The sequence below is a fragment of the Onychomys torridus genome, chromosome 23, assembly GCF_903995425.1.
Source record: "Onychomys torridus chromosome 23, mOncTor1.1, whole genome shotgun sequence".
Lineage (NCBI taxonomy): Eukaryota > Metazoa > Chordata > Mammalia > Rodentia > Cricetidae > Onychomys > Onychomys torridus.
Window position 1 is genome coordinate 20,040,987 of NC_050465.1, and position 12,552 is coordinate 20,053,538.

The window sequence follows — 12,552 nt, forward strand, 5'->3', positions numbered from 1 at the left end:
TCTGCTCTCTACCTGAGAACACAAGGAAGGCCTCATTATAGACCAGCATCTTGATCTTGGCCTTCACAGCCTCTAGAACTGTGAGGGGATACGTTTCTGTCCTTCATGAATGACTCAAACTGCGGTCGCCTATTATCCTTGCACAAAGTGAACTAAAGCGATGATCAAACAGAGTGGGTCCCTTAGAACCACATTATATGTAGAGAGAGTGAGTTGACATGGACAAAGCTGAGACTGTCAGGGTCGAATGTAAATGAATGCAAATTGTTTTTGGTCCTCCCTCCCTCCTGACTGAGGTGAAAGCTATCTCATTTGCCATTGACCAGGTGACAAACCCAAAACCATTGTAATCCGCTTTGCTCAACATACCAGAGTCGGTAGAAGCAGCAGCATTTAAGAACACGAAGAACAAATTTGAGGTGATTCAATGTTATTTTCAAGCTTTCATTAAAAAAAAAAAAAAATGCCATCCTCGAATAGTAAGTGGATAAACCATGAGGAATACCGCTCAGGAAATTCTGGTTCCTTAATGTTGGCATTAAGCAGAGGAGGCACTTGGAACTGCCAGTTGGCTTCCCTCTGTCCTAGCTCTCACCATCCAGGCTGAGAAATGAAAGGGAAGCTGTCCCCTGCCGGGCTTGTCATCATCCCATCAGCAACTTGGAAAATGAATACTGAGAAAGTCCACGGGTCTGCTGTACTCAGTGTTAGCCATACCAGGCTCAATCTTCATTTCTTTCCCTTTGTCTTAGTTAGGGTTTCTATCACTGTAAAGAGACACCATGACCACAGCAACTCCTATAAAGGGAAACATTTAATTGGCTGGCTTACAGTTCAGAGGTTCAGTCCATTATCCTCATGGTGTGACATGGCGGCCTGCAGGCAGACACGGTGCTGGAGGAGGTGCTGAGAGTGCTACATCTTGCAGGCAACAGGAAGTGGCCTGTCTCACTGGGCAAGTGGGAGGTCTCAAAGCTCACCTCCACAGTGACACACTTCCTCCAACAAGGCCACACCTCCTAATAGCGCCATTCCCTTTGGGGGCCATTTTCTTTCAAACCACCATACCCAGTGTCATAAACTCCACTGAAACATAGCTATGATGGTATTTGGGTTCCTAGATGAGAGGACTGAGCAGATGTTATAAAAGGCTGCTCAATTTTGTCTCAGAGAACTCAGTCCCTGCTCGATGGAACCAAGCAGGCAATTTCTGAGGAAGAGCCACAAACACAGGACAAGTAATCACAGGTGCCCCTGACAACAGGGACAAGGGAGATAGGACACACCAAGCCTGAGCCACTGAGCCAGCCCCCACAGTGAGTAGGTGCTAGGCCAGCCAACCGCCATGGCAGCTCAAGGACAAAGCCAGGGACTTGTCCAGGCCTGCACAAAAATGAAAACTGTACCCTGACCAGCCTCTAACAAGCCCTGGCCAATTAGAAAATACTGATATGATTGCCACTTGCTTGAGCCAATGACATCTAAAGTTACCTAACTGCCTTAGGACCTCCCCTTGGCTATGCTTAAAAGGAGCTCACAGGTCTCTCTCAGGGTCTTTGTCATCTTGCCTTTGTGTGAGATGGCAGGCCCCAGCATGCTGGAATAATAAACATGAATGCTGATTGCATATGTGAATGGTGGTCTTTTGTGGGACTTCTTCAGGACCCTAACAGTTTTATGTCCTAGCTCTCTACCTCCAAAAGGTTCATTTACAACCATTTGTAATATAAGAAAGACCCTTTGTTGGAAGACCTCCCAGGTTCCCTGTGCCTATCCTCAGACATACCACTTCCTCAAATGAACTTCCAATTTCTACTCAAGATATTTTGATATAAAATTGTGTGAACTTAAATTTTATTTATTTAATATTTCTTCAGGTGATGCTATGAGGTATAGGGCATTGATTATTTTGGATCGTAGATGTGCCTGACACTTTCAATCTTTCATACTTAGTGATTTCTTAAGTTATTTGATGGTGATTTTCTTTTTACACAAAAAGCATTCAAAATTGGAGGGCTTCAGAGCAGTGACATTGGATGCTTCAGTTATCTGAAATGATTATTAAAAAGAAGCATTCCCAGCAGATAAAGAGTGGAACCAATGGATTTATTAAGGAGAACTAACAACAGAAGCTAAATGCAGAAAGTTAACAGTTAGGAGCAGAGACTATCTTTGCCTATTTTAGGCAGTGTCAGTTAGTTTGAATATATTTTATGAGTCATATATTAATAGTATAGAGCAGATGAGAAGTAGTCAGTTCAAGAAATACTGTTAATTAAAGTTTATACTTTTAAAAGTGGAGCAGAGAGAACTGTGGTCTTCTAAAGATGCATGTTTTTCAAGCTTCATCATCTCTAAATATGTTGTCTTACCTGGAAAAAGGGATACTGCCCACATCCTTAAGATAAATAGCCCTGAGAAAAGGAGGTCTTGGGTTATGGGTCAAACTCCAATCTGATTACTCGATGAACTGAAAGCAGAATCATTCAGAGGCTGTGACAGAGGAAGAAGGGTCAGAGAGTATGAAACAGCAGCATGCAAGAGAGATGCACCAACCTCCAGAACTAATACTCTGATAGTGTATAAACTTATATGTTTGCCATGATGTGCTAAATTAGCAACTACAAACCAATGTAAAGATTTGCAGTTTGGGCAAGTTTTACTCTAACTGAAATTGTTTGACATCCACAAATACTTCACTGTCATCAGTAGGTGAAGTACAAGAATTAGAGCAGAAAACTATGGAGAGAGTATGTTCTCTTAGAAATAATTCATATACATATGTGATGTACATGTATAGAGCAACAATTAAAAAATAGAGGACATGAACCTGGGAGAGCTCAAGGAGGGGGACATGGGAAGGATTGGGTAGAGGAAAGGAAAATGAAAATAAAATGAAATAAATATAGTTATAACATTCATTTACTCAAAACTTCAACCATTATTAGCTTTCAACCATTATTAGCATGTTCTATAATTTCATCTTTTCTAAGTATGTGTACATGTATACACATGTGTTTATATGCACACAAACATATGCACACAAGGTAACTGGAACTTTATTATGAGTAAGGAACCACAGCCACAGAAAAAGAATTATTCAGAAGCTTTTTACTGTTCCAAGGACTGAGTATCCATTAATTAATGAACCTTCATTTTTTTGGCTGGCCCCTTGATGTGTTTGTGATGGCATTTGCACAGAACTTGTGTAACTCCCAATTCAGAACATTATCCATCAGGTATCTTCTTTTCCTTCATGTCTCAACTCCAGTTCGTAAATTTGATGACCTTAGGATGTTAATGTTGTCCCTTTTATACATCTCTATTAATGCCACGAGCCCCATCAGAGTCATTATCGAAGTCCACCTAGATTGTGTTGCTATTCTCCTATGTTGTCTCACCTTGGTGTCTCAAAACAAAACTACACCAATGTCCAGTGTTGGTTTTAATAAAAACCCAGAGTCAGATATCAAGGTGAAAGCTGAAAGATCAGAGAAGCAGAGCAAGCCACAGCCACTACCTCTTATCTCACCAACTCCTCAGCCTTAAAGAGAGTGAGTTGCCGTCTCCTCCCACCTTATATTCCTTTCTCTGCCCAGCCATATCACTTTCTGTCTCAACCTTCCTAGTGCTGAGATTAAAGTGTGTGATCCCAAGTGCTGAAATTAAAGGTATGTGCCACTACCGCCTGGCTCTGTTTCTCTTTTAGACTGGATTAATCTCATGTAGCCCAGTGTGGGCTTGAACTCACAGAAATCCAGACAAATCCCTGCCTCTGCCTCCCGAGTACTAGGATTAAAGGTATTTGCCACTACTGCCTGACCTCTATGGCTAACTTTGTGGCTAGCTCTGTCCTCTGATCTTCAGGCAAGCTTTATTTCTTAAATTACAAACAATACATCACCACATTCCCAAAATATATATCAGAAACTATTCTAGTAAAAGTGTTCAATGACTTTCACTTCTTTAGAATAAGATCAAAATACCCCAAATTTCTTCCATCATTTTTTTTTTGTATAACCTCTTCCTACTTCTCCAGTATTTATCTCCTTGTAGGAACAATAATTTAGAGTAAATTTAAAGAGTTTGAGATCTTGCAGTCAGGGGATAATTTGAGAAATATCTGCTATTAATTGATTTTAATGAGACTTTACCTAAAGATAGAAATACCCTTGTATTTTTTCTTTTTACATAAATATTACTGATATTTTTCTGATTTATTTTAAGTTTTTCAAGTACAGCAGAGTAAGGCATTACTTTAGAAGTTGGTATAGAATCCACACAGAAGCTATAGATGTCTTCAAGACAAACCCCAGGATCCTGTAGATACTGGAGTTCCTAGAAAGCATTCCATTTCCTAAATCTGTAGGGGTGCCTCCTCTTCTTGCTAAAACAAACTGAAAGAAAACAAAGCATTGGAGACAATCATTTGAAGTACAAGGAGAAAACATGGCTGTATCCTGTGTTGTTTTGCATAGCGGGAAGTTAGAGGCGTGTTCCCCATTCCTAATAAGAAACAAAACCATAGAAATGTCAGGGAGTTCAGGAAGATCACCAGAACAAAGTTCCACAGCCCAAGAGGAGTCTCTTTGCATAGGAACAGGGAAAGCTAACAACAGGTGAGGAACTAGGAGCAAGTTGTTGAGGACACGTTCATCACAGCATATGGACATTAGCATCTTATAGCTTTATCTGATTCATCTTAACTGGTTGCGGAGGAGCTTGAAGGTGTTTTACAAGGTATATGACATGCAAGAAAAAAATGTATTGGACACAGATGAAAAGATAAAAAGAAAATACCAGGGATATAAATGGAAAGAGAAATAAAACAGGTAAAAAATGAACCCTTAGAACACTTTTTGGATTCTAACCCCCAAGGTCCACCAGTGTAACACCTGTATCCAGTACTGAGCTCAGCTCACGCAGGGCTTGATCCAGGAGATGAGGCTTTCATGTCTGAAGGGCTCCCAGGTAGACAGATTCTTGTCCTCTTTGCTTCTCTGGAGTCTTGTAACCGTTCTTTTTAAAAGTTCATCATTGTGCCATACTTCTATACTGCCTGTTTTGTTGTGTCTAACTTTAAGCTCCTTAAAACCTTGGTCTGGAATGTTTATGATGTGTTCTCTCACCTACTACAGACACATTTAGTGGTTATTCAATTTTTAAGTTGGTGAGTACTAGGTCAAGGCAGGGGGAAAAAACAAAGAAGAGGCATAGAAGAGAGCTAAAATAGACTCAATAAAAGCTAGGAATGAAATTTCTTTCTCTGAAATAAAACTGTTGTTTTGTGGTTGCAGAAAATGCAGCCGGAGGGTTGATGCTGTGTTAACTCTAACAATTCCCCACTGTTGGCCTCCTCATTGATTTCCACTAGTACTGTGTGTAGTATATCCATTCACAAATCTTTACCCCCATTATATCTAGTCGGGATTTCTAAAACAAAATGTATTTTAAATTATGTGTATGAGTGTTTTGCATCTGTGTGCCATTTGTGTGTGTGGTGCCCAAGGTGGCCAGAAGAGGGGAAATCCCCTGGAACTGGAATTACAGATGGTTGTCAGCCACCAAATGGATACTAGGAATTGAACCGGAGTCTTCTGGAAGAGCAGCCAATCTTGCTCTTCACCACTGAGCCATTGCTCCAGCCCCTTAAAATGAAATCCTTTTGTGGAAGGATGAAAGCCACTGGATAAGAAGGAGTAGCTGCCTTACCTGTCTGTTTACTCTCTCCTCTCCTGTATTATTCAATCCATCTTCAGAAGTGGATGAGCGTCACAGGACAAGGATGGGGCAGGGGTCAAAAACTAGGAAAACAAAGCAAAACAAATATCTTATCTCCTAGGGCTTCTAGAGTGAGCCAATCCTATCAAGACCAGATTTTCAGTGGTACTCTGTTGAGTTTCTGACCTTCAGAACATAAAATAATAAACATGTTATTTTAAGCTCCCAAGTTTGCTGGAGGTGGCTACAGAAGCCAGGGCAGCAGAGGGCGGTGCCTGTCTGCCTCCGAGGCCCCAGTTCTGCCGAGCTCACCCATGCCTTCCTTTTCTAGGTGAAGAATGTTTTCACATTCTAACAGCAAGGGCTCAGCCAACTGTCCATGCCGCTTCACCTTCGGTTTTATAATTGTGTCTCTTAAGACAGGCGCTAAAAATAACCATAGAGACAGGGCACCAGCAGGTCCAAGTTCAGAATTCCAATTTGTAATTTGCATTTGTTGACTCCTGATCAGAATTAACACTGATACTGTCCAAGCCCATCCTAACCACAGTCTTGCTCCTCTGACTGGTATCCAGAACTCTGCCCCTTTGATAAATATTAATTTGCACCTGCTATTGGAAGGAACAACCCTAGAATAGCTTAGCCTGTTTCCCGCGCATGCGCTTTCTCTCTCCCAGACTCTGGAAAAATCCTCACATATTTTTTAAAGCAAGCATCAGACTAGAGGACGGCAGACAACCTTAAACAAGGTGATTGCTTAGCCAATATTCATTCCTACTGTCAATAACCCTCATGAGGAGATACATTTCTGTTTGAGTCTCGGTGGTCAATAGATTATTGCTTTGTGGGACTCTTGTTGCAAATCATTGTGAACTCTGGGTAGCAGCGGAATGACAGGAAGTACACAAAGAGTTTACTTCCTGCCGGTGGTGAGCACTCACAGTGTAACACCAAGACAGGCCCTTTCACATTATTTTGATCAATTCTTAACATTGTTCTCACTTTTCAAGAAAGGAGTCAGGTCAAACACAATTCTTTTGAGCTCACATGAACCAGAAAGCGATGGAGTCAGTATTTGGTCTTGTAGTCTTTTAATGTGGACGCAGTGTTCTTTATGCTGTCCAGAGTCCCTACCTCACAGCACTCAGGCTAGAAGTGTGGGGAATGAAGAGCCCAGGATATGAAAAATTGTATAGCCTATCCATATATCCTGGGAGAAATTGGAGCTGGCAGCTGCTGTGGACAAAGGTCAACCCTCTGTCCCAAATTCCGTGAACCTTTAACAGTTGCCTCTACATGACCCTCTGTCCCACATTCCTTTCAGCTACGGGGAAGGCAGCTGGGTCAAGATAACCATGGACTTTCCCAAATATCTTGAACTAATACCAAGTTGTAATCAAAAGTTGTAAATCTTGGAATATGACATGACTCAGGACCTAACCTCAAGCCTGTGAAACCCCTTTGGCCCACCACCTGGTGCTTGGTTTTTACTATAAGAAGAAGCTTGAAACCCCAGAAGCCCGAACTCTGGCTGTGGCCCTGGCTAGCCAGAAGTATTCTGCTCCATGGTGTCTGGAATAAAGTTTGCTTCTGGTTAATAGACTTCAGTGGTCTGTTCTCCATTATTTGCGCGTCCCCAGGACCCAACAAGGAACACAGGCATGAAGTCAGTTTCTCCCCACCCTAGTGTAGTGGCCAATCCCTTCATCTAAGTCCTTTTTCTGTTAACTGGACTTGCTTTGGGGCTAACAGGCCAAGAGATTGTAGGTGAAAGCGAGGAAAAATCACAGTGGCCTGGGAGCAGGGAGTATGTGAAGAGGAAGAAAAAATATAAAGTATTGCCGACTGCAGTTTGAATCTTCAAATTCACCAATTTGTGGAAATTATACAAGTATTTTAACATTAATAACGGAGGCATTACTTAAATGAATGTGACCAGAATCACGTTATGGCACTACAGAGGACTTCAGACATACCTAACATTTAAGATGGCAAAAGAAGAAGATGGGGAATGTTAAGATTTGTGTCGTGTCCATAATCTTTACAGAAAGCAGTGGTAGAGGCTGAACTAAAGCTGCCTACATCTGAGGGGAATATTTAGGTTTCTGTTGATACACCTGTAATCATGTTGTTTTATAAAGTCTGTATGTCCTGGGGCATTAAATGTATTTTCAATTAAAATATTTTTTAAGAATCTTTTCCTTTATTTAAAATAATTTTTCCTCATGTAACACATCCTGATTATGGCTTCTTCATTTCTACTCTTCCACATCCTCCACACCTCCCCTCCCATCTAGATCCACTCCCTTTCTGTCTCTCATTAGAAGAGAAACAGGCTTCTAAGGGATAATAATAAATATAATAAAATAAAACAAAACCTAACACATCAGAATAGGACAAATAGAAAGAAAAGTGCCCAAGAGAAGGCACAAGAATCAGAGACTCACTTATCCACACCCTCAGGAATCTCATAAAACCACTAAACTAGAAGCCATAATATATGCACGGAGGACCTGTGCATACTGTTTCAGACTCTGTGAGTTCATGTGTGTATTAGTACTATTTATTTAGAAGGTCTTCTTTTCTTGGTGTCCTATATCCTCTCTGGCTCTAATACTTTTCTGCTACGTCTTCTAGGGGGTTCTCTGAGTCCCTACGGAAGCGATTTGATGGAGACATCCCAATTAAGGCTGAGTGTTCCATGGTCTCTCACTCTCTGCATAATATATATATATATATATTATGTTATGTCTCTATATTTGTTCCCATCTGCTCCAGGAGGATGTAGCTGGAATTTTTCTCCAGGTCCCGCCAAGCCCTGCAGTCTGACAGCCCACTTATAAAATAATCATTTAGATGCTTATATTATTTAAACTGTTTGCCCTAATGGCTCAGGCTTCTTGTTATCTAGTTTTTCTATCGTAAATTAACCCATTTCTATTGGTCTGTAAGTTGCCATGTGGCTTGTGGTTTACCGGTACCTTCTATCTCACTGTCAGCTGCCAGGTCTCTCTCCTCAGCCTTCTACTTCCCAGCATTTTCCTCTCTGCTTGTCCCACCTATACTTCCTGCTTAGCTACTGGCCAATCAGTGTTTTATTTACTATCCAATAAGAGCAACACATTTGACATACAGAACGTCCCACAGCAGGAGGAAGCTTCTCTGATGATGTCTGAGCAAGGCACTGATCTATGAGTATAGCAGAATGTCATTAGAAGTCAATTTATTGCTAATTTATTTTTTATAGAACAGAAGTGTTTGGTTTTACCCTAAGTCCCTGAGCTATCTAGTCTTAGGTTCTTAATCACCCAGTGTTGAGTATGGATTCCATCTCATGGAGTGATTCTTGAGTCAACTCAGTTATTGGTGGTTACTCCCACACGCTTTGTGCCACCATTGCCCCGGCATATCTTGCAGGCAGGACAGCATTGTAGATAAAGGGTTGTTCCAGGGCTGGGGTTTATATTCTCTTCCGGTAGTGTTCAAGAGTAACTTCCTGTGCCAAACATGCTAAAATATAGGGGTAAAGGCTCTATGGAGGTGACTTCTCCATGTTCCATGATCTGTGTGGGTATTGTCTTTAGCAATGGGGCCTTGCTGTCACTTTGTGAAGAGCAACCTATTGACATGGCAACAACCTGGGCTGTTTAGGGATTTCCTTTGGCCCATGACTCAATTACTTGCTACCCAATGCCTGGACTGGAAGTTTCATTTGATGACAAGTGATGTCCAGCTGGGGCTCTGTCTTCCTCATTACTTGGCCATTTCATCTAGGTCACCTTCATATGTGTATATATTTTAGGAAGTTTCTACAATACTAGATTGATATATTACCCCTCAAAAGGCCCTTAATTTTACTGTCTCTCCCTATATTCCCTACCTTGTCCCCTCTCCCATTTGTTCCTACCATTGCAGACTCCCCATCTATCCGTAACTATTCTATTTATTTCTCCTAACAAGATCTATCTATCCCCACCAGCCTATATCTTTCTTTCTCTATACCTAACCTTGTGGTTCTATGGATTGCAGCTTGATTATCATTTACTTAACAGCTAATATCCATATATAAGTGAATACATACCATATTTGTCATTCTGTGTCTGAAATATCTCACTCGGAATGATTTTTTTTCTAGTCCATCAATTTACCTGCAAATTTCATGATTTCATTTTTTCAATGGATGAGTAATACTTCATTTTATAAATTTATATTTTCTTATCCATTCTTCTGTTGAGGGACATCTAGCTTGCTTCCAATTTCTGGTTATTATGAATAAAGCAGAAATGAACATGGTTGAGCAAGGGTCTCTGTAGTAGGATGGAGCATCCTTTGGGTATATGCCTAAGAGTGGTATAGCTGGATCTTAAGGTAGATCAATTCCCATCTTCCTGAGGAACCGCCATATTCATTTCCATAGTGGCTATACAAGGTTGTACTCCAACCAGCAGTGGAGGAGAGTTCCCCCTACCTTACATCCTCACCACTATGAACTATAACTTGTGTTTTTTTATCTTAGCCATTCTGACAGGTGTTAGTATGAAATTTCAAAGTTAACTCTGATTTGCATTTCAATGATGGCCAAGGATGTTGAACATTTCTTTATATATTTCTCAGCCATTTGAGTTTCTTCTATTGAGAATTATTTGTTTAGATTTGTATTCTATCTTTTAATTGGGCTGTTTTCTTGGTATCTAGTTTCTTGAGTTCTTTACATATTTTGGATATTACCCCTTTATTGGTGTGTAGTTGGTAAAACAAACAAACAAAAAACCCTTTTCCCATTCTTCAGGTTGCTTCCTAGTCTGAATGATGGTGTCCTTTGCTCTGCAGAAGCTTTTCAGTTTCATGAGGTCCCATTTATTAATTGTTGATTTTAGTGCCTGTGCCAGTGGTACTCTGTTCAGAAAGTCTTTTCTTGTGCTAATGACTCCAAAGCTATTTCCCACATTCTCTTCTATGAGGTTCAGTGTATCTGGTTTTATGTTGCAGTCTATGGTCTCTTCTATATATAGCCATTCAGTTTGATCAACCCTATTTGATGAAGATTCTACTTTTTATTTCCAGTGTGTATTTTAATAAGGAAATTCCACAGAGTCTATCTGATAATTAAAGGGATTTATTCTGGGTTAATTCACAACAAGCATAAAGAAGTTGGTCATGAGACCCAGAAGAGGTAGGGTATGGGTCAATGCAGTTCTCTGGAGAACTCTGCCTTGATCTGCAGCACCAGCATCAAAGACCATGATGTTGCAAAGAGAGAGTAAGCACATACTCATCCCGGGTCTTAAGGAGTCTTTGTCTCAGCCACACCCTAGAGGGGGACAGATACCTAGCAGTGCTTCAGGGTACAGACAACCAGACCTACAATATTTTTAGCTTCTTTATAAAAAATCAGGTGTCCATAGGTGTGTGGGTTTATGTCTGGGTCTTCTATTCAGTTCTATTGATCAATATGTCTGTTTTTATTCAAATACCATGCTGTTCTTATTACTATAGTTCTATAGTACAGCTTGAAATTGGGCTTGTGATACCTCCAGCAGTTCTTTTATTAGTGAGGATTATTTTAGCTATCCTGGTTTTTTTTCTGTTTTCATATGAATCTAAAAATTGTCCTTTTCAGATTTGTGAAGAATTGTGTTGGAATTTTGATAGAGATTGCATTGAATCTTTGAGTAGGGTGCCCATTTTCACTATAATATTCTTACAAATCCATGAGCATGGGAGATTTTCCCATCTGCTGGTATCTTCTTTAATTTCTTTCTTCAAAGACTTAAAGTTACTATCATTTCATTTAGTCTTTCATTTGCTTTGTTAGAGTTACCTCAAAATATTTTATATTATTGATGGTAGTGTGAAGGTGATTTTTCCCTAACACATGACATCTCAATGGAGACTCTAAAGACCTGGACAGATGTTCTATAGACTCTAAGAGACCATGGATGCCAGCTCAGAATAATACACCCAGCAAAAATTTCAATTGTCATAGATGAGGAAAAATGTCATTCTATGATAAACCAAATTTAATCAATATTGATTTACAAATCCAGCACTACATAAAAGTGCTAGAAGGAAAACTCCAACCTAAAGAGGTTAATCAGACCCAAGAAAACACAGGGAATAAATAATCCCAGACAAGCAAATCAGAAGAGCGGAAAGATGCATACACACACACACACACACACACACACACACACACACACACACACACCCCAAAATAATAAGGATCAACAAACACTGCCTGTTGATATCTTGATATCTCTCAACATCAGTGGTCTCAATTCCCCAATAAAAAAGCTCAGACTAATACAATGGATACAGAAACAGGATCCATTCTTCTGCTGCATCCAAGAAATACAACTTAGCATCAATGGTAGACATTACCTTGGGGTAAAGGCTTTAGAAAAAGATATTCCAAGCAAATGCACTTAGGAAGCAAGCTGGTGTAGCTATTTTAAGAGAAGACAAAAGAGACTTAAACCAACATATTTCTAAATTGATAGGGAAGAATAGTACATATTCATCAGAGTAAAAATCCTCCAATTGCAGCAAACACAAGGACACCTATGTTCATGAAAGAAACGCTACTACATCTCAAGTCCTATATTGATCCTCACACAGTAACAGTGGGAGACTTCAATGCCCCACTCGCACCAATAGACAGGTCATCGAGACAAAAACTAAACAGAGAAATATCAGAGCTAACTGATGTTATAAACCAAATGGACCTAAGAGATATTTATAGAATGTCTCACCCAAACATAAAAGAATATATCTTCTTCTTTGTACCTCATGGAATTTTCTCCAGAATTAACCACATACTCAGACAAAAAG

The 12,552-nt window shown here is 40.1% G+C and overlaps 1 protein-coding gene across 1 annotated transcript in view; it reads right to left on the reverse strand.

Annotated features, from left to right (window-relative positions):
• Positions 1-4,346: 4,346 nt before the first annotated feature.
• Tmem232 (transmembrane protein 232) overlaps positions 4,347-12,552 on the reverse strand; it is a 332,354-nt gene continuing 324,148 nt past the window's right edge. The window contains exons 9-10 of the transcript XR_004943602.1: positions 5,713-5,804; positions 4,347-4,397 (exon numbers count right to left, since the gene is read on the reverse strand). The gene's annotated coding sequence lies outside the window, so the exon portion shown is untranslated. The remainder of the gene's footprint in view (positions 4,398-5,712; positions 5,805-12,552) is intronic.